The sequence below is a fragment of the Mytilus galloprovincialis genome, chromosome 14 (assembly GCF_965363235.1).
Source record: "Mytilus galloprovincialis chromosome 14, xbMytGall1.hap1.1, whole genome shotgun sequence".
In the NCBI taxonomy this organism is placed as follows: Eukaryota; Metazoa; Mollusca; class Bivalvia; order Mytilida; family Mytilidae; genus Mytilus; species Mytilus galloprovincialis.
The window spans coordinates 20,949,211-20,973,686 of record NC_134851.1 but is presented as its reverse complement, the minus strand read 5'-3'; the positions used below and the strand labels follow the sequence as shown (position 1 = coordinate 20,973,686).

At 31.4% G+C, this 24,476-nt stretch overlaps 1 long non-coding RNA gene across 1 annotated transcript; it reads right to left on the bottom strand.

Moving 5' to 3' along the window:
- Positions 1-9,951: 9,951 nt before the first annotated feature.
- LOC143058947 (uncharacterized) lies at positions 9,952-19,353 on the bottom strand. The gene is made up of 3 exons (XR_012973303.1): positions 19,009-19,353; positions 15,796-16,440; positions 9,952-10,136 (listed from the first exon to the last, which is right to left on the bottom strand). It is a non-coding gene; the product is annotated as an uncharacterized LOC143058947 (long non-coding RNA).
- Positions 19,354-24,476: the final 5,123 nt, after the last annotated feature.

Here is a 24,476-nt window from a genome sequence, read left to right as displayed (position 1 = left end):
CTGCTTTTTTATCCAAGAAAGTCATGTGATCTGTGCTTACCGCTATGATGAATGAAATCAGTGTACACTGTAAGGCTTGGAATTAAATCATGTGACAAAAAAGTGAAACGAAAGTTGATGATCCAACAAATTGGTCTCACAATCCAAAGAACAAACATCATAATTATTAAGATGTACCGTTGTGCATCGGATATGTTCATTACGTCGTAACTACAATCCCCTTCCCTTTCATGAATGTGACCTACCGAATTGGACTATTTACCGGATTTGTTATCACATAAGCAACACGACGGGTGCCACATGTGAAGTAGGATCTGCTTACCCTTCCAGAGCACCTGAGATCACCCCTAGTTTGTGGTTGGGTTCGTGTTGTTTATTCTTTAGTTATCTATGTTGTGTCATGTGTACTATTGTTTGTCTGTTTGTCTTTTTCATTTTTAGCCATGGCGTTGTCAGTTTATTTTAGATTATTGAGTTTGACTGTCCCTTTGGTATCTTTCGTCCCTCTTTTATACCATAACATTATTGTCACACGTCAGCCATAGATTGTATCTGGAACATGTCTGTCTAGCACGATTCATCCTGCCTTGACCTCAATTCAGGGCTCATTTATAAATTATATAGATTTCATGATAAGGTTGGTTACTCACAATCTATTAGCAGTAGATTTACTTTATTCTGTGCATTAAAATTTTTTAGGGTGTGCATGTCCATTTGACAGCGTTCATCTGGCTGCATTATCATGGTTCATTTGTCAAGTTTTCATGATTAGGCAAGTATCTAGATTACCTTAGCTGTATTTGGCAAAACCTTTCGGAACTTTTGGTCCTTTCTGCTCTCCAACTTCGTACTTTATTTTGGCCTTTTAAACCTGTTTAACTTTTTTGATTTTATTGTCAGATACTTTTATCAATAGGTCTACTATTTTGTGGTGTTTGGGATAAGTTTAATGTGTCATGTATAGTCCACAGTGTTAATCTTACCATTACTTCAATTTCATTATTGCAATAATCAACATCAATTTTTCTTGATTAGATCAGTTTCCCTAATTCTTTAAGAAGTACGTCAACTACATATGGTATATGCAATCAGTGTGAGTTGTACATTTCAAGCATGTAGTGTTCATCTGACCTTGACCTCATTGTTATGGTTCACTGGTAAATATTTAGTTTCCCGATTAGTCCCGTTTATCGGATACAGTAACCAGTAGGTCAGCTATATGGAATGATTTCTAGTTGTACATGACCAGTTGACAGGGTTATTTGACGTCATGTTCATGGTTCTTTGTCAGTGTGATATTTTCGTGAATAGTTGTTTGTCTTAGATACTATAAGCAATAGGTAATATGTATTTGGCGTATGCAAAAATTGTGAGGTGTATAAGATTGATGTATCAACATATCACATTATGCTAATATTTTTTTGCATTAAATAAATTAAAAGTAATATGTTTATTTCACAAGTGTGAACAAATACAAAGGTTTTGATCCTTGTCTTTCCTCAACAAAAAACATGGAAGCCGGTTTCCGGTGGGAGCGATGGCGTCAACAGTATTTAACAGTTTGTGATAGTCAGTTTTGGGAAATCATTAATGGAAAATTAATGATATTTGGTTTTATGTTGTATTGGTGTTGCACATATCATTTCCATGAAGATTTAATAACCCAGTCCCTCGCTCATGGTTCCTTGAATTTGAAACTATTGCATAATTAACATGAAGGGTCAGTTCTGGGGTAGTCTCTTACAATAATATATAATATGCATTTATATTCATATCATCGAAATATCCACGTTTTATGAAGATTAGTTTATCATATTCATCTACTTTGTAGGTTTTGCATAATTTATATCTAACAGGGTTGGTCTTTTGATTTTAATATTTTATTACACTTTCAAAATTACCTGAAGGCGAAACATAATTCTGTGTCAACGGCTCCTTAATTCAGTGTACAAAGGATTTACAATATATTTTCTGTATATGAAATATACTTTTATTTCTAATCGATTCTAAACATAGAATACATTACATTAAAATTATTGGTATTGATCAGTACTTCGGCAACATCGGTTGTGTATGACGTACAGAAAATAAACTCTAATTCTATTAATAACACAGTGTTCATATTTTTTATCAAATGTTACATAATATAACGTATATAAGTTCCTCCTGTGTGTAATTTCAATATAATCATAGAAAAGTTAAATTTAACTCAACGTCAAATGACCTTGACTGAGGGTAAAGAACGACTATGTGAAAGGACCAACTAATCTCCATGAAAATAAGCGGGTCAATGCTACTTATTAATGACTTAATTGGTTCCCATTTAGCAGACACAATCTCATATTCCTACAATCGTTGAATCCACAAAACTCCTTAGTCTTTTATCACATGTCAGTGAACTATCCCCCTTCCCAGCTCCCCATATTAACTGTGAACAGTGGTTTATTAACCCAATAAAAGAAAAAAATGTTAAAATCATAGCTGAAAAAACATGACTCTTTAGAGGTAATGAAAACCATAAAAGGCTGAAGATATTAAAATTCAATAAGTAAACATCGAATAGCGAAAAAAATAAATAAATACAAAGACGTTTGCCTTTTCCAATTGAAAGAAACCCCACTATCAATATTTGAAGGCTTTTATGAATTCTGATAAGTCCAATAATTATACACATTAAGTGTTTAACAAATTGCGAGCAAGTCATGAACATATTTCTGACATCACAGAACTCGGAATAATACACTAATTTACCTTGTTGACCACTGGTCACCCATTTCTTTACGTTCCAGAGCAGGATTACAGTGACAAGAGCATAAACTAAAACATATTCCAATGTATAACACACAAAGGAGCTGTTATATTTCAACACATATAATAGTTCTGTCAGCATCTTGTCAAATGACCAACCTTTTCGTTTTACTTCGTAATCAGTAAAGAAAAGGTTAGATTTGTGGAACTTCACGCTGTGGTGTGCATGTTGGTTAACAATTCCTATTTCAAAATCTAGTAGCAAAACCATAGATATGTAAACTCCATATACAAACGTACTTGTTCGTAATTCCTCTTTTGAACATTCTGTCATGGACATTACACCAAGTGTTAATATAAAACAGGCGACAGGGGTGTAGCTATCGAACATGAAAGGACTAATGTCATATAAATGATATGTTGATTTTAGCCAGGTCATGGACGCAAAGCTTTCATGAAAAAATCTGATTAACAAAACAAGAAATGAACTGTTTGAAAGTTTGTGCTTATGCGTAAAAAAATTCAACGGAAGAACTATCAATATCAGCAATCCAAAAACCAGAGTCAAAGCAATGACAAACAGTTGAAAATATTGAAAGATGCTTCTGAACAAGATGACAGATGAAAATATGAACATTTTTAAATCTGTTGTACTTTTAAACCTAACTATTGCGGTCTAAGAGTTACTTCCCTTCTTGGCGTTCAATTGATTTTACGAGGAATAAGAACACGGTGTGTTGCCATCTTAACAGCCTCTGTTTCAGAATATTAATACGAGTAGTATCTTTAATGAGTAGGTTGATGCAAATACAGTTTTTGTGCTTCAGGGATCAGTATACAAATAAAAGATACATATTCGCAGATTAATTTCAGTATTGCAATGCTGTATGATGCTTCTACTTCACGAAGGATAATTTTCCACATTTTTAGTTTAATTTGAACTTATCTCTGGCGTCACTAAGTGACAAACAAGTTCGTATAAGTCCATTAGACGTCAAAGCAACCTCTGACTATATTTTGGAAAGTGTAAAAATAAAAACTATTCTTTTTTTTAATTTTTAATATACAATTGATAGGTTTATATAAGGATCGGATGTTTTTGCTTTTCTGATCCAAACAAGTCATTTAATCTGTGATTGCAGCTATGATCGATGCGATTGTTTTTATCAAACCCTTCTTGTAGATAATGCCATAGTAAAGTCATATACACAATGTACATTGTAATGCTTGGAATTATATCTTGTGACAAAAACGTGTACCGGAAGTTGATAATCCAAACAATTGGTCTCACGATCCAAATAACACACATCATGAATAACAAGACGTATCTGTGTACCATAACATTATTGTCACACGTCATACACTGATGGTGATGCGGGCCTGAAAGAGGTCAATCAAGATAAGCATAAAGTAATGAAGTGTACAATGGGGACATACATTGTAGTTGTATATATATTTGCTGGTGGAAAATTAGTAAACATAAGTCTTTTGCCGATCTTGCAACATATTTGGTCGCGGATGTGATGTGTATAAGATTCACGTATCAACATTTTGTTAATACATGTTTCATGTAATAAATTTAGAAGAACATGTATATATTACTTGTATGAAAAAAGAAATATAAAAGACTTGCCCATAGTCTCGCCTCAACGAGAATGTGAACTTCAATGCATTTGTATTACACTATCAAAATCATAAAAAAACGCGAGGTGTAGTTTTTGGTATAAAGTATATTAAAAAGAAAAATCACTAACAAAAACTCGGTGGAAACTTCAAAAAGGAAAGTCCGTAATCAAATGGCAAAATCAAAAGCTAAAACTCATTAAACAAATAGATATTAACTGTCATATTCTCGACTTGGTACAGGCATTTTCTATGTAGGAAATGGTAGATATAAGCAGTATATCTCGAATTCACAATATATTTTTTGAATATAACATACATACATAGATATCTAATCGATTCTAAACAGTAAGAAACACATTACTGTTATTGATCAGCCCAAACGGAAACAGCAGTTGTGTTTGACCTACATAACGTAAACATTTATTCTATGAACACAGTGTGTTCATTTCTTTTATTAAAGTTGACAGTTAATCATTTGAGTTCTCTCAATATTATCATAAAAAAAAATATATCAAACGTCACAAGTCCTTGACAAAGGACCAAATAATATCTATGAAAATAAGTGCGTCAGTGCTACTATCAGTGACTACTTTTTAACTTAAGCAGTTCCATTTACCCGACACAATCACACATTCAACAACCGTTGTCGCCAGCGGCACGTTTGCCGGAAACCAAAATCCTTAGTTTTTTCTCACATGCTAGTGGACTATCCCCTTTTCAGCTTGCCATATTAACTGTGAACAGTGATCAATTAACCAAATACAAAAACAAAACTTTTTTAAATGATCACTGGAAGAGGCATAACTTACTTGTCAGATCAGTGTTAAGTTCGGTATATTTGTGGCTAATATGGATTGTCAAGATAATGGAATTTCAAACGACCGTCACACAAATGAATGGTTTAGTTAGCTATCAAACCCGGTCTTATCCGCCATTTTCTACATAAGACATGCATGTACCAAGTAAGGAATGTATTACAGTTGTTATTCATTCGTTTGACATGTTTGAGCCTTTGCTTTTGCCATTTGAAAAGGGACTTTCCCTTTTAAATTTTCATCGGAGTTCGTTTTTTGTGTGTGCTTTTTTTTTTAAAATTTTAACGTTATTTACGAACTTTAAAAACAATATGTAACACTTAGATAGGCTAAACTGTTTGTAATCAGACTAAGTGTCTTATTTAAAACAAAATTTAGTTTCTGCATGAATAAAAACAAAAGTGTATGCATTTTTTGTAATTTTTTGTAATTGGTTTAAAGGCTGAAAGTTTTGAAGTTCAACATGTAAACATCGCATTGTTTAAAGGAAATGCAAAGACGTATGCCTTTTCCCGTTGAAGTAAGTCCTTTTATCAGTATGTTAAGGCCTTTGTGGATTATCAGAACAATTTACTCATTAGGTTTTATCAAATAATGAGCGAGTAATCAACCTCACAAAACTTGGAGAATGCTTTTAAAGGCTACGCATGTTGCTCAATCCCTTTCATATCTTCAGGGCATAAGATACATTTACAAGGGAGGTAATGACGTTGCTAACGTAAAATGTTATTTTGGCGACGTCAAACTGTGACGTCGGGAAAAGATGCATTTTTCCACTGAATTTCATCATTCAAACTGATTTAATTTGAAAACGAGTGCATGGACCCCCATTTTTTAAAACAATATTTTGTTTCATTTTGCAGGGAGATTATGTGGACTCAATTTTATAAAACTGTAAATAGCGCAATTTTTTTTATTTTGATAAATATACAGCAAAAAATGACGTTTTTTTCCTAAATTCACGACCGTTTGAAAATATGAGTTATTTCTGAATAAAAAATGCCTAAATTTCTAGGATACTTATAAAATAAAAAATTACAAATTATTTAACAAAAATACAATTTGTATTTATCTTTTAAAACAAAAAAAGTTTTGGCTTTCTTTCGAAAATGAAAATACGGCCACAAATTCAAATTTTGAGCAAATATACAAAATTTCGACCTCATTTAACTCAAAAAGTAGCACATGAAAGTATATATTTTTATTACATATTTAATTTAATCATGCAAAAAATAGCCTATATGGAAATTTTCATCAAACTGTAAATACGGGATCAAAACTGTATCGTATGCCCTTAATGAATAAAATATGTTTTAAATCAAAATCACAAAACTCGGAATTATACACTAAGTTACCTTGTTGTCCACTAGGCACGCATGTCGTTACGTTCCAGAGCAGGATAAAGGTGACAGGAGCATAAACTAAACCATATTCCAAAACACAGCATACAAAACAACTGTTGTATTTAACCATAAATAAAAGTCCTCTCAGTATATTCTCATCTGTTTGTTTTACAGCGTATTCAGAATAGAATAAGTCAGACTTGTGGAACTCAATGTTGTGATGATGGCTGCTAAAGCTGTGACAAACTCCCATTATGATAACTAGAAGCAATACTAAAGATATGTAAACTCCATATATAAATGTTCTGAGTCTGGTTCTTACTTCCTCTTTTGACCATTCTGTCATAGATATTACGCTAAGTGTAAGAACAAAACAGGCGACGGGAAATGAGTAGCTATCTAATACGAATGGACTGATTCCATATAATTGATATGTTGATTTAAGCCAGGTCATGAACGCAAAGCTTTCATGAAAAAATCCAAATAACAAAACAAGAAATAAACTGTTTGAAAATTTGTGATTTTGCTTCAAAAATTTGATCGGAAGTGCTATCAATATGATTATTCCAAATACCATAGTCAAAGCAATACTCGACAGTTGGAAATATTGAAAGACACTACTGGACGAGATGATTGATGAAAAATCGGACATTTTTTTCTTTTCCCTCTTGTTATGGCTTGAATACTGATATAATTTCACTTTAATAAGACAATAAGTCAGAACTCAGTTATATCAGTAGAGATTTCAAGACCCTGAAAATTTTAATATCCAGATCACGGAACCTCTTGCCGTTTGATTACCTTAGAACGTTCATAACTCGTCACAACTCGGCTGATTCCGTACCTTGATACAGACGGAGAGTACCGGATTCACCCGAGGATTGCTGATTGGTTCATTACAGTCAAAGTAACATTTTGAAAAGTTTGGAGTAAGACTAATGTGTCAGCTAATAAGTCGATTCCAATATTTCCCGGAGAATTATTATCTAGTAAGCAAACACATTGAAAATCCACAGTAATTTTTCGATCAAGTACAAAGTACGAAATTATAATATGTTGTTGTCTTGAATATACACGATTTGAGATTGATCGTACTGGACATTAAGATGTATAGATTCCAGTCTCCCTGGTACCGTGAAAAAGGAAGTGTTCAAAATCCAATTCAAGCATAGAGTTTTCTAGTTAAATTTATTTGTATTGTTACTACACGTTAGATTAATAAATGTCATAAATTTTTTATGCACAATATTTTACCCATTGTGCATGTTGTATGTCAAGCAATTATCAACCGGGATCTCACATAAATTTTACTATTTTATATAAAAAAGAATATTTGTGATGTGTCAGGTTTACAACATTGTATAACCTGCCGTCTTAAATCAGTTTTATAATCATATTCTACAAAAAGTTTTTTTTTTTTTTCATTTTCATTATGTAACAGGTTTCGGTACATCGACGAATTTATTGATCATGCAGTTGACGCTTAAGACTTACATGCATATAAATTATATGTAATAAAAATGTTTATAATGAATATTTTTTGAATAAAATGTATACATAAATTTGAACACAACAAAAGCAATTGTCTAATAACTTTGATGTGTTTATTGCTTGGTCAATGATGATGATGATGATATTATGGTTTATGGTCAAGTGGCAAATATTACATGCATAGATTATCAGAACAGGAAATTATAAATATACAAATGTAATATATCTATGCTTTTGTAAAGGTAAAGGTCCTTGTACGACTTTGCCCCCCGCAGAGCTGAAGAAAAACAGTACATTAACGGGTGTTACACGGACTCTTTTAAGATGACACACGGACTCTTTTTAGTTGTTACACGGACACTTTTTATGAATAGAATCACTCGTGCATGATCAGTGAGTTCATGGGCACTTTAACTTTCAATTAGATTTGAACTTTTTGGTTAACCGACATATTTCCTGTATTTTTATTGAACAAAATATTTACGTTAGCATTAATATCTTTTTTCAAACATTTCCAGTAAAATACTATTCATATCAGTACACTAAGGGATTAGACATTTAACTTCAAAAAAGGGGGGGTATGGCTATCTCCTAAAAAAGATATTTTGATCCCAAATTGTATGAGAAAAAAATTAGTATGGTCAGGCAGATGACAAATTAATGTTTTGCACGATTCCTAATTTTCCGAATACCGTAAATAGTGATAATTTAAACAAAAAAAAATTGGGGGATGGCTTTGAAAAGTAAATAGTTAATATTCTCAAAATAGAACATACCGCCCCCTTTATGAAAAAAATATTCGGTCAATAAATGTTTTCTTCAATATATGGATATGAATAGTATTTTGGACAATGTTGAAAGTAAAGAAATTATGATACTGACGTGTTTTTAATATTCTACTCGTAGGTAAAAGTAAAGAAAATTATTCATCCAGTTCATTTATAAGATTTTAGTTTGGGACAACTAAACGTGTACGATTTTTTTTTTTTTTGATAGTTTGGTTAAGAAGAAATATCGACATAGCTAGATAATACAATTAATTATCTAATTTCTAACACAATTCTCTATTAAGTAAATTATCATTGTTGTATTATAAATCAAATACCATAATAACAACTCTGATATCAACAGTTTAAAAATTACCTGTGAAAAAAAGTAAATCACAAAAATACTGAACTCAGAGGAAAATAATTTCGGAAAGTCCATAATCACATGGCAAGATCAAAAAACAAAACGCATCCAAAACGAATGGACACGAACTGTCATATTCATGACTTGGTACAGACATTTTTAAATGTAGAAAATGGTTGATTAAACCTGGTTTGATAGCGCTAAACCTCTCACTTTGATGACAGTCTCATCGAATTTCGTTATATTTACAAAGATGCGTTAACTAAAAAGACACAATAAATAAAATAGTCAAAATATGGGTACAGCAGTCATCATCTGATAACAATTTTAAAAGGAACAATTTAACAGAAAACAAAAACATCTATCTACAAACACATTCATTGATTTGCGTGTCTGACGCCAGAAAATGTTATACGTCACATATATTTGTCGTTCAATGTTCATACAAAAAAAATTAAAATTTCACATAGGCAATGTTAGCATACAGGGTTAAAAAATCAAAAGTATGTAAGTATAAATTTCAGAAATAGACCGAGATTTAAAATAGTCCAAAAGTTATATAGAATTAAGTGACGTCACTTTTGTACCGTATCTAGTCAATGACAATGCATGCTTATTTTGTGCTGTTTAATGTGCTGTTTAATGTGCTGTCCTATTTTGTTTAATGTGGTTTTGGTTTTTTATTCTGTATGAAAGGTTACTAAAGGTTAGACAAATCTGTATTAATAGTTATCAAAGGTACCAGGATTATAATTTAATACGCCTTACGCTCGTTTCATCTACATAAGACTCAAGAGTAAAAAAATATACACCATATACAGTGTCATGCTTGGAATATAATCTTGAGTAAAATAATTGTAATAAAAGTTTATAGTCCAAAGAATTGGTCTCGCGATCCAAATCACAAACAAAATAAATATTAAGATATATCGTTGCACCATATTATTATTATCACACGTCATACACTGCTCGTCATGATTACCTGAAAAATATTAAAAAAGTACAAATCTAATTGAAAGTTAAAGTGCCCATGAACTCACTGATCATGCACGAGTGATTCTATTCATAAAAAGTGTCCGTGTAACAACTAAAAAGAGTCTGTGTGTCATCTTAAAAGAGTCCGTGTAACACCCGTTAATGTACTGTTTTTCTTCAGCTCTGCGGGGGGCAAAGTCGTACAAGGACCTTTACCTTTACAAAAGCATAGATATATTACATTTGTATATTTATAATTTCCTGTTCTGTTAATCTATGCATGTAATATTTGCCACTTGACCATAAACCATAATATCATCATCATCATCATTGACCAAGCAATAAACACATCAAAGTTATTAGACGAATTGCTTTTGTTGTGTTCAAATTTATGTATACATTTTATTCAAAAAATATTCATTATAAACATTTTTATTACATATAATTTATATGCATGTAAGTCTTAAGCGTCAACTGCATGATCAATAAATTCGTCGATGTACCGAAACCTGTTACATTATGAAAATGAAAAAAAAAAAAACTTTTTGTAGAATATGATTATAAAACTGATTTAAGACGGCAGGTTATACAATGTTGTAAACCTGACACATCACAAATATTCTTTTTTATATAAAATAGTAAAATTTATGTGAGATCCCGGTTGATAATTGCTTGACATACAACATGCACAATGGGTAAAATATTGTGCATAAAAAATTTATGACATTTATTAATCTAACGTGTAGTAACAATACAAATAAATTTAACTAGAAAACTCTATGCTTGAATTGGATTTTGAACACTTCCTTTTTCACGGTACCAGGGAGACTGGAATCTATACATCTTAATGTCCAGTACGATCAATCTCAAATCGTGTATATTCAAGACAACAACATATTATAATTTCGTACTTTGTACTTGATCGAAAAATTACTGTGGATTTTCAATGTGTTTGCTTACTAGATAATAATTCTCCGGGAAATATTGGAATCGACTTATTAGCTGACACATTAGTCTTACTCCAAACTTTTCAAAATGTTACTTTGACTGTAATGAACCAATCAGCAATCCTCGGGTGAATCCGGTACTCTCCGTCTGTATCAAGGTACGGAATCAGCCGAGTTGTGACGAATGTGTATGAACGTTCTAAGGTAATCAAACGGCAAGAGGTTCCGTGATCTGGATATTAAAATTTTCAGGGTCTTGAAATCTCTACTGATATAACTGAGTTCTGACTTATTGTCTTATTAAAGTGAAATTATATCAGTATTCAAGCCATAACAAGAGGGAAAAGAAAAAAAATGTCCGATTTTTCATCAATCATCTCGTCCAGTAGTGTCTTTCAATATTTCCAACTGTCGAGTATTGCTTTGACTATGGTATTTGGAATAATCATATTGATAGCACTTCCGATCAAATTTTTGAAGCAAAATCACAAATTTTCAAACAGTTTATTTCTTGTTTTGTTATTTGGATTTTTTCATGAAAGCTTTGCGTTCATGACCTGGCTTAAATCAACATATCAATTATATGGAATCAGTCCATTCGTATTAGATAGCTACTCATTTCCCGTCGCCTGTTTTGTTCTTACACTTAGCGTAATATCTATGACAGAATGGTCAAAAGAGGAAGTAAGAACCAGACTCAGAACATTTATATATGGAGTTTACATATCTTTAGTATTGCTTCTAGTTATCATAATGGGAGTTTGTCACAGCTTTAGCAGCCATCATCACAACATTGAGTTCCACAAGTCTGACTTATTCTATTCTGAATACGCTGTAAAACAAACAGATGAGAATATACTGAGAGGACTTTTATTTATGGTTAAATACAACAGTTGTTTTGTATGCGGTGTTTTGGAATATGGTTTAGTTTATGCTCCTGTCACCTTTATCCTGCTCTGGAACGTAACGACATGCGTGCCTAGTGGACAACAAGGTAACTTAGTGTATAATTCCGAGTTTTGTGATTTTGATTTAAAACATATTTTATTCATTAAGGGCATACGATACAGTTTTGATCCCGTATTTACAGTTTGATGAAAATTTCCATATAGGCTATTTTTTGCATGATTAAATTAAATATGTAATAAAAATATATACTTTCATGTGCTACTTTTTGAGTTAAATGAGGTCGAAATTTTGTATATTTGCTCAAAATTTGAATTTGTGGCCGTATTTTTATTTTCGAAAGAAAGCCAAAACTTTTTTTGTTTTAAAAGATAAATACAAATTGTATTTTTGTTAAATAATTTGTAATTTTTTATTTTATAAGTATCCTAGAAATTTATGCATTTTTTATTCAGAAATAACTCATATTTTCAAACGGTCGTGAATTTAGGAAACTTTTTGGTTAACCGACATATTTCCTGTATTTTTATTGAACAAAATATTTACGTTAGCATTAATATCTTTTTTCAAACATTTCCAGTAAAATACTATTCATATCAGTACACTAAGGGATTAGACATTTAACTTCAAAAAAGGGGGGGGGGGTATGGCTATCTCCTAAAAAAAGATATTTTGATCCCAAATTGTATGAGAAAAAAATTAGTATGGTCAAGCAGATGACAAATTAATGTTTTGCACGATTCCTAATTTTCCGAATACCGTAAATAGTGATAATTTAAACAAAAAAAAATTGGGGGATGGCTTTGAAAAGTAAATAGTTAATATTCTCAAAATAGAACATACCGCCCCCTTTATGAAAAAAATATTCGGTCAATAAATGTTTTCTTCAATATATGGATATGAATAGTATTTTGGACAATGTTGAAAGTAAAGAAATTATGATACTGACGTGTATATTTCAATAAAAATAAGACAAGAAATAAGTAAATAAAAATCAAATCTTTTCAAAAGATAAAATCCCTATCAACTCACCAAAACACGATTGATCCTATAAACAAAAAGTGTTCATGTAATACACGTCAAAATAAGCTGCAAATCTAGAAGAAAATCATTCAACTAAGTCATGAATTTTGGGCGGTAAGCTGCGATTTGATCATAATGTAACACGTGTTTATTCCCGATCAACACTTGCAGATCTAGAGACGAGCATGAATTAAAAAAAAAATTAAAGTATATGCCCAAATATAATATTAAGATAAAATCCAAACACAAAATCCATTTTTTCATAAACATTTCATTCACTAATGAAGAAGGAAATTCATTCTTTTGATACATTAAAAAAGTGAAATAAAATCTAAAGGAGAAGACATATACAGTAGATGGATATTAATACGACAGATATTTTGCGTTATTTTTAATACTTTTTGGAATTTTGGGTCCTCATTGCTCTTCATTTTGTACCTGTTTGGATTTATAACTATTTTGATCTGAGCGTCACTGATGCGTCTTATGTAGACGAAACGCGCTTCTTGTGTATTAAACTATAATCCTGGAACCTTTGATAACTATTTACACCACTGGGTCAATGCCACTGCTGTTGGACGTTTTGTCCCCAAGGGTATCACCAGTACAGTAGTCAGCACTTCGGTGTTGACATGAATATCAATTATATGGTCATTTTTTTTATTAATAATTTCCTGCTACAAAACTTTGAATTTTTCGAAAAACTATGGAATTTCTTATCCCAGTAATAGATTACCTGGGCCGTATTTGGCACAACTTTTTGGAATTTTGGATCCTCAATGCTCTTTAACTTTGTATTTGTTTTGCTTCATAACTCTGTTGATCTGAGCGTCACTAATGAGTCTTATAATTACAACTATGAAATGTTTATTTCAAACTGAAATTGAATAATTATCGTGTTAGTTTACGTAATCTGGATTGTACTGCAACAAGTTTTTATTTATTTCCTAAATATAGTAACACAGATATATTTGGTGCAATGTCGATTTCATCATGGAACACTTTCTCCACAATCAGAGGTTCCTTAAAGGATAAAAATAAGTTTAAAATTAATTTTACAATTTAAAAAGCTATTAACGTAAGATTTAAGATGCAGTTTAAAGACAATATTAGGTCAATGTCAAAAAAATATAAACCTTTATGTATTGTGCGCAAAAATGAATCTCGCCCTTTTACATTTTCGAATCCTCATACAAAAAAGTTTATACTTTTCTGACATTTACCTTATATTGTATATGTATATGAAATAATGTGTAAAATATTCTGTTCGCATTAATCAAATTAAAACAAGTTATAAGCAAAAGAAAACCAAGTAGAAACCCTCCCGTTAGGGGTTTATTAACATACCATCAAAAAATATATCAGAAGAACATATCATGCCAAGAATCGATGTGTTTATTTCCGATGCAAAGACCCTATGAGTGAATCATCATTAATACTAAAAAATTCAATCTTTAATAACGGTATCGTAACTTTATCCTTTTCAAATAAGTCTGTTCAAAGGTTTAGTTAGCTTTGGGGTGAAAACCGATATTTTTCGGCTTTATAAAGAATATTTACATAAAATATTGGATGTGAAATACCTGATTGTATAAGATAGTCTGCATGTTGATTTATATTTACGAATGAAGTCCGTGTAATGATGATAAATGCAAACCTAATTTATAATATAAGTATCAATATTAAGTTTTTCAATAGAATTCTTAAGCTTATATGCTGGGTAAATAGTTATCAAAGGTACCAGGATTATAATTTAATACGCCAGACGCGCGTTTCGTCTACATAAGACTCATCAGTAACGCTCAGATCAAAACAGTTAAAAAGCCAAACAAATACAAAGTTGAAGAGCATTGAGGACCCAAAATTCAAAAAAGTTGTGCCAAATACGGCTAAGGTAATCTACTAAATCTGGGGGTAAGAAAATCCTTAAATTTGTTATGCATATATATCGGTTTGTAGGGGAAAAGTGTTAGTGTAAGTTTCACAGAATTTGGTGCATATAGAATATTGGGAACAAAATTTGCTTGATATTATATTTGCGCTAGTTTTTAATACAGATTTCTTTAATCCGTCGGACATATTCAAATAAGCAAAATCGAGTTATTTACTTATATATATGTTGTTTCGTTGTTTCCCTTGCTTTTATTGTTGATGTGTTTACTTCAGTTTTAGATTGTAACCCAGGTTTGTTTTCTCTCAATCGATTTGCGACCTTCGAACAGCGGCATACTACTGTTGCTTTATTTACCTTGTTTTCATGTATAAAGAAACACAAGAACCTTTCTGTTACTTTTCTCTTCTTTTTTTATTGTATTTGAAAAACATTAAGATGGTTCACAGATACTTTAGAACAAGTAATCTTGATGAACAGTTCTAGAGATGCATATCAAATGTACATCTGTAAAGCTATATATAAACTGTATAGCTGTAAAGCTGTATAAGAACTGTACATATGTAAAGAGGTATATAAACTGTACATATGTTAAGCTGTAGATAAACTATACATCTGGAAAACTGTATATAAACTGTACATTTTTAAAGCTGTATATAAACTCTGGAAAAATGTACATTTACTGCAAAATTTTAAATCTGTGTATAAGCTAAACATATAGATACTACCACTCCACCTTGTGTAATACGATATCTATCCACAGTTTATATACAGCTTTACAGGTGAATATTTGATATGCATCTTTAGAATTGTTCATCAAGATTACTTGTACAAAAGTAGCTGTGTACCATCTAGACCTTTATATATATATGCGTCTAAAGAAATTGACATATAATTACCTTTTTGATCTTTGATGAGAACACATCCCTTCATGTTCCAAAGCAGGATCACAGTAAGTGGAGCATAAACTAGCACATATTCTAAAGCATAACTCACAATTGTTATCATATTGCTTAATTCCGGTTTGTTAAACTTTACTTGGCTATAAATTGCATCTTGGTGTTTGAAACCGTAAAGACCAATTCCAAAAACTAGCAATAAAACAGTTGAAATGAAACTTCCATTTTGAAATATTTTTGTTCTAAACTCCTCTTTTGTAAATTCAGTCATACACACCACTCCAAAAGTCAATATAAAACAGGCAACAGGAAAAGTGTACCGATCGAACACGAACTCAGTTATTCCATCTAGATGATATGTTGATTTTAGCCAGTTCATTGACACAAAACTTTGATGAATGAATCCGATAAACAAAGCGAGGAATAAACCGTGAGAGTTGGTGTGGTCATACTTCAAGAATATCGATAGAAATAATAGAAATATGAGTATTCCCAAAACCAGAAAAAGTAATATGCAGGACAGATGAGCATTTTGAACGAAACTTTCAGAAAAGTTGAATGAAAAAATATCGAACATCATTCACTCGTGCTGGCTTTCTTGTATTTCCACTTCTGTTCTGACTTCCTGATTCATCGGCTTTTCACCTACATTAAATAAAGATATGAGAAAATGATTTTATGAATACAAACTTAAGACAAACGGAAACACTTGTCATTCGGTTCTATTCTACTTTGTTGATTTTTTACTTAGTATGATGTATAAACCAGCACCGACTCTCTTTTGAAGAAGCCAGATTAATATATCAGTAAGATTTAAATGTCTTCATGCGACTGTTAAAGATATTTCAATTTTGTGTTTGAATGAATCCGATTAATAAAGCGAGGAATAAACTGTGTGAATTTGTGTGGTTCCTACTTTTAGAATGTTGATAGAAATAATAGAATTATGAGTATTCCCAAAACCAGAAACTATAATATGCAGGACAAATGAACATATTCAACAAAACTTTCAGAAAAGTTGAATGAAAAAATGTCAAACATCATTCAATCGTGATTGCTTTCTTTTATTTTCAATTCTGTTCTGACTTCCTGATTCATCGGTTCATCAGCTACATTAAAACAATGAGACGGTTTTAGTTCAATTTGTAACAAACTGCAACACTTGTCATACAATTTAACATTCCAGTTCGATTTTGTATTGGTTATTACGATCAGCGCAAATAGTTGGTTTGTGAGAATCCATAATATTGTTGGTAAAATGTATATGTGTGTTCCATTTTGATGAGAAAAGAACTCCATGTTTTTTTTTTTTTTCAGTTACACAAAAAAAATACAAAAAAAGTGGTTTTTAACGTGTGTAGTGTATTGATCTTGTAAAACACAAGGTATATATTAATTTTTTTTTAATATAAACTAGAACACACCCGTCATATCGCGGGTCCGTGACTGAATTAAAGTACATAACTATGCGTAATCCTTATTTTAGTATTAGTATTGTCATCTGATAAAGTCATGCCGATTATAAGATACACAGTTTTCTCTGCTTTCAAACTCTTCCTGTCTGAACCAGTCGACCTTGAACTTATCAATATTAATTATTTGGAAAACAAAAGGTCCTGGAATGGAGTATCTTTTAATCAACAGCAGTGTCCTATATAAGTATGAATAAGTTGAATTCTTTGAATCGCTGTTTTACGTTATGCCCGCTAACAAATTGAAAACTGTACCTATACGCCTTATTTAAGTCCAGATTTTACTTGAAGTATTAATTCGTATTGTTATCTTAGAAAGTCTTACTGATTAAAATACTACAATAGGGAACAATTTGACAATGATTGAATGTAGTAGTGTCAACCCTGTGATTATGACCCGTGTATATAGCAAAATCCTAAATACACCGTTAAACTTTGACGGTGCACATGTCAGATGCGGAACGTACAGATAAGATAATAGGTAACAGGTGAATATACTATTGGTATCGGTATCGGATTCGACCCGGAACTTGTTAATTATTGGCAATATTAATTATGTGGAAAAGAACAGGGTCTGAAGTGGTGTAATTTTTAATCTACACCATTATCCTATATTAGCTATATATAAAGTTCAATTCTTTGATTTGTCGTTTTTACCCGATGACGGCTGATAGATTGGACCTCGTTATTTTACTATTATAGATAAAGCCTTTAGTTTTCTCGTTTGAATTGTTTTACATTGTCAATTCGGGACCTTTTTTACTTTTTTAGCTGACTATGCGGTATGATCTTCGCTCATTTTTGAAGGCCGTATGGCGACCTATAGTTGTTAATTTCTGTGTTATTTTGGCCTCTTGTGGAAGGATGTCTCATTGGCAATCATACTACATCTTCCTTTTCATATAATAATATTATGCAGTCTTGAATATGTATGACATTGTACCACTGGACGACAAGAAGTGTCTTGCAGTGACCGTTTGCATTTCAAGACAAACTTCGACACATAATTCATATCCGTTCCGATCCATACTTCGTTTTACTGCAAGTATTAAAGTAGTATTACAAATTCTTGGCTTGGGGTTGGCCTTATATGTTCCTAAGGCGTGTGTGGGAAATCAACTATGAAGCGATGGGATTAAATGTAAGAGTATATATTTCTTTTATTATTGATGATGAATGCAGTGTGTATTTTTACAGTATTAATTTTAAAACACATTGAAATAGTTTCTTTGGAAATTATTCGAAAAAGTTTCACAATTGTCACAAATTTGATGTTTACGACAGTGGCCATGGATACTTTAAACAATCAATAATTTGACTTCAATTTCTTAAACAGAATAATGAACACATTTCTGTTTTTTGATGTTTTATTATATAAAGTGGCAAATGTAGAAAATGTTCGATTATTAAAGTGAAGTCTTGCGAAGCATTTACGAAAGAATATAACTCTGTGACGGAGATTGTTTGTGCGATATCACGTTGAAAAGCCTCTAGGGGCGCCGTAACCGTTCCGAATATTCCTTCATGTGCTGTCGTCTAGGATATGTATGATATGTTAACTTTTGAACGTCAAGACGTAACAGGTTGAAATTTCTTACAATGAACTATTACCTTGTTAAATTGCATGTCAAAATCAGAATCATGCTGCGTGTCGGTCTAGTGCAACATGTTGTCTATTTAATTGATTTCTTAAATACGCATCATGTGATGTCTCTTTTTTATGCATTATTAATATACTTACCCCTAGGCGTCACCAAAAATTGAAATGTGTTCCAGTGCAATATTCCAGTGTGAGAGAGAATATAAATATTTGATTTGTGTAGTGTCTCGTTCTATTGGAGTACATTCCGCAAAAACTATTAACCCATTATATCGTCCTCAATTGGTATAAAACATAATCCTATGAACGTTAAGCAGTAATCCCTCAGTCAATGAAATCATTTTCACATTTTTTCTTAAAGTACAAATCTGTATAAATGGTGATATTTACATTAATCAGTTTCAAGTTTTAGATAAATAAATAACCTGTTAAAAATAACTTTAAATCAATTCTTTGTTCACTAGTTTTTTCCCCATTATGTTTAGTCTGTACTAGACCGTGACGTTTAAATCGATGTAGCATGGAATTTATTCACCTACAGATTTTTAAGCAAAAATATATTTATAAAAATATAATAATAATTTTTTCGGGTGAATGATCTTATAGAATGTTTAGAAATGACTTAAATTACACGAAAAATGTTATTTTTGTTTTACATTGATATACATTTTACCATCTATTGGCATGTATGAGGGCCTCCGTGGGGTACTTATTAATAATGTTTTTAATTTTTAAGACAATTTTTCACTATTCTCAATTTTGCTTTTCCCATTACCTCTATTCTTTTTTGAGAACCCAACATCTCTATTGTTTGCCTACTTTTTTCTTTTGATATTTTGTTGCAACTTTACTCTGCTCATGTAGTGTGCACGCCCATTATTCTAGGTTATTTAAATCCAATTAAAACCCGACTAAAATTTATGCATATTAGGTACAATAACTTATATATATATATATACTAATGTTATATAAATATGAACCCTGTTTCATACCTGGATAGTTTAAAGCAATTGTGCATAAAGTAAAATAATGTTCTGCAATGAGCCATTTCACTCTTATATGTCCTATAATGCTTTTCTTGATAGAGGGCTGCTGCTCAAAAAGAAGCTATTAAACCAAGAGTTTCAAATGGTGAAGTTGAAATCGTCCCTTTGTTATTTTTACGGACGCCATCACGAGTTCGTTGACCGTTATGGAATAAATCTTTCACAAATGATATAGGATACATTCCTTATGTCGTAACTACAATCCTGTTCCCTTTTCACGAATGTGACCTACCGAATTAGACTATTTACCGGATTTGTAATAACATAAACAACACGATAAGTGCCTCATGTGGAGCAGGATCTACTTACCATTCCGGAGGACATGAGATCACCCCAAGTTTTTGGTGGGGTTCGTGTTGTTTAGTCTTCAGTTTTCTATGTTGTGTCTTGTGTACTTTTACTTGTCTGGTTGTCTTTTTCTTTTTAAGCCATGTCGCTGTCAGTTTATTTTCAATCTATGAGTTTGACTGTCCCTTTGGTATCTTTCACCCCTCTTCTACACGGGTTTATTCCCCATTGTCCCACTTTTTAAAATTCTAGAGTTCTGATTGTCCCACATACAAAACTCTGATTGTCCCACATTATTTTATGTAGTAAAATGTTCTTAGATAAACAAGTTAACTGTTGTTTGTTTTGCTAAATAAACAAGAATTAATTATTGCACATTCAATATTAAATCATTAGATTGATATATTTATACACTTTTGATTAAAAAAATATAATATTCCTGATTTATGAAATATATCTTTTAAGGTCTTGAAATTTTTTTTTAACCTGATTTTTGGGTTTTTTTATGACTCTAGAAAAAAAATTGGTGTCGATAGAATCATATGGTGGTGCACTTTATTTTGCTACGGCCATTTGAAAGTACCTAATTCTGATGATTTTCCTAGTTTTCATCACATTTTACCATTTGTTTGCCTATTATCATGAAAAAAACACAGTTTTACAATTAGACTTTTTTTCATACTTTCAATAAAGATAGAATGGGACCAATCTCAATAGATCTAACTTGAAATACTAGAAGTAGGTGTTAATATAAGAAAGTTTTATAGAATTTTACTGCTTTTTGTGACAAATTGACTATGCTGTCATTTTTTGTCTATTTTAGATTTTTCTCTTTTTTAGAACAAAAATCTTTTTTATTCAACTTCTTTGTTACAAATGATTGAATAAATACATATAAGAGAACTTTGAAAAGAAAAAAATTGAATGCTTTTGGTAACATCATTTCTGGTATCCGCACCCATTTTCTGTAAATTTGCTGCTGTCTGGAATTTTGCCAGATCCTTTCCAAGAAGCACTATTTAAGGCTGTTTTTCCAATTTTACCATTGTTTTTGCAGTCCACAGGACTCTTCCCCAACTATAAAGAAGAGCAAACTTCCATAAAAAAATAAGATGTGGTATGATTGCCAATGAGACAACTCTCCGAAAGAGACCAAAATGACACATAAACTAACAATTATAGGTCACCATATGGCCTTCAACAATGAGGAAATACCATACCACATAGGTAAAAAAAGCCACAAAATGACGAATTTAAAACAATTCAAATGAGAAAACTTATAGCATTATTAATGTACAAAATATTGAACGAAAAACAAATATGTTACACAGCAACAAACTACCACCACTGAAATAAAGATTCCTGACTTGTGACATCACCACAACAAAGACACTAAGTACAGATCTGAGAGTACTTGCAGTTACTGACCGCTTATTCAACGCCAATACAAACTACATAGAAAACAAAACATGCATCTAAGACTATTTTTTTTAAAAACTTCATATACTATTATATAATATTATATAATATTATATGATACTTCAATTGATCCTACTACGAGTAAAATAAAATATGTAAATATTATTTGTTCTTATTTTTATTATATTTTATAATTTACATTGATCATGTTGATTAATAACTTTTGATTAGTTTCAAAACCCTATAAAACCAATTTAATCACTTTAGAAACAGCTCCAATTGTCCCACATTTAAACTTCCTAATTATCCCACAAACATATTTCTGATTGTCCCACATAATGTCATTACTTTTTCACCTGTAATTTTAAAATGTGGGACAATGGGAAGGACACCTCTATACAAAGGAATATTCAGATTCCGATCCGAACATTCCTAAACGCTGCATTGCGATGGTAGAAGAAGCCGATACCATGTGTTTGATGAGTTCTATCATTGGATTTTGCCATTTTATGAGGGACTCTCCGTTTTGAATTTTCCTCGGAGTTCAGTACTTTTATTATTTACATTTATAAAAACATTATTGATTTGATTTGTGCACGATACACCCCTCCTTTTACATCACTAATGACACACAGCACATTCCGATTTTCGGGTATTTGGTTTGTCCAAATACGCCCTTTCACACTTGAAGATCATACTAGCATGAGATCACAAAGGCGATTGATTTAATTGGAATAGGTTCTTCTTTTTCTCCAGCAGTATCTCATGAATCGTCGAACTTGTGACAATTAATCTATTATGTTGTTACTATTGACATAATTGAGGTCAAGTTTGATATTGACGATTTTCACTTTTTTTCTCGTAGTAGGTTTTTTTTTGAAAAGGAAAAATTTTCAAATTCGGATTAGTTTTTACTGATGATAAACCTAACTATTGCGGTCCAAGAGTTATTTCCCTTCTTGGCGTTCAATTGATTTTAAGAGGAATGAGAACACGGTGTGTTGCCATCTGTACAGCCTCTGTTTCATAATATTAATACGAGTATAGTATCTTTAATGAGTAGATTGATGCAAATACAGTGTTTGTGCTTCAGGGATCAGGATACAAATAAAAGTTACATATTCCCAGATTAATTTCAGTATTCAAATAATGTATGATGCTTCTACTTCTCGAAGGATAGTTTTCCACATTTTTAGTTTGATTTGAACTGATCTCTAGCGTCATTAAGAGACAAACAAGTTCGTAAAAGTCCATAAGACGTCAAAGCAACCTCTGACTAAATTTTGGAAAGTGTAAAAATAAAAACTACAATTTTTTTTTTATATTTTTAATATACAATTGATAGGTTTATATAAGGATCGGATGTTTTTGCTTTTCTAATCCAAACAAGTCATTTAATCTGTGATTGCAGCTATGATCGATGCCATTGATTTTATCAAACCCTTCTTGTAGAAAATGCCATAGTATAGTCATATACACAATGTACATTGTAATGCTTGGAATTATATCTTGTGACAAAAAAGTGTATCGGAAGTTAATAATCCAAACAGTTGGTCTCACGATCCAAATAACACACATCATGAATAACAAGGTGTATCTGTGTACCATATTATTATTGTCACACGTCATACACTGATGGTGATGCGGGCCTGAAAGAGGTCAATCAAGATAAACATAAAGTACAGAAGTGTACAATGGGGACATACATTGTAGTTGTATATATATTTGCTGGTGGAAAATTAGTAAACATAAGTCTTTTGACGATCTTGCAACATATTTTGTCGCGGATGTGATGTGTACAAGATTCACGTATCAACATTATGTTAATACATGTTTCATGTAATAAATTTAGAAGAACATGTATATTTATATTATGTTGCTGAAACTTTTAATGATAATTTTGATACTTTAGATGATAATCAAAAGTTAGTGTTTTTATTCTCAGATGTAAATATGATACGTGAGTGTGCCAAAACCTGTCATTTGATTTTAAAAAGACGTAGAAATTTTATATATAATTGTAAATAGGATTTTATTTCATATTGTGTATTATATCTATGCATTTTAATAGTCTCTTATAATTCTGTATAGAATGGCTCTCATTTTATTTAGTGTTATTTTACAATGTATAAAGATTGATTGTACTTGTTGAGAGATGAGACTTTAATAAATCATTGAATTGAATTGTATATATTACTTGAATGAAAAAGAAATATAAAAGACTTGACCATAGTTTCGCCTCAACGAGAACGTAAACTTCCATGCATTTGTATTACACTATCAAAATCACAAAAAAAAAAAGCGAAGTGTAGTTTTTGGTACATTTGTATCAAGTTCATTGAAAAGTAAAAAACAAAAACTCGGTGGAAACTTCAAAAAGAAAGGTCCTTAATAAAATGGCAAAATCAAAAGCTAAAACTCATTAAGCGAATAGATATTAACTGTCATATTCTTGACTTGGTACAGGTATTTTCCTATGTATAAAATTGTAGATACAAGCAGTATATCTCGGATTCACAATATATTTTCTAAATATAAAATATACATTTATTCCTTATCGATTCTAAACAGGAGGAAACAAATTACTGTTATTGATCAGTACAACGGAAACAGCGGTTATGTTTGACCAACATAACGTAAACAGCGGTTGTGTTTGATCTACATAACGTAAACTCTTCTTCTATTAACACAGTGTGTTCATTTCTTTTATTAAAGTTTACAGTTAATCATATGAGTTCTCTCAATATTATCATAAAAAATAAATATATTAAACGTCACAAGACCTTGACAAAGGACCAAATAACCTCCATGAAAATAAGTGCATCAGTGCTACTATCAGTGACTATTTTTAACTTA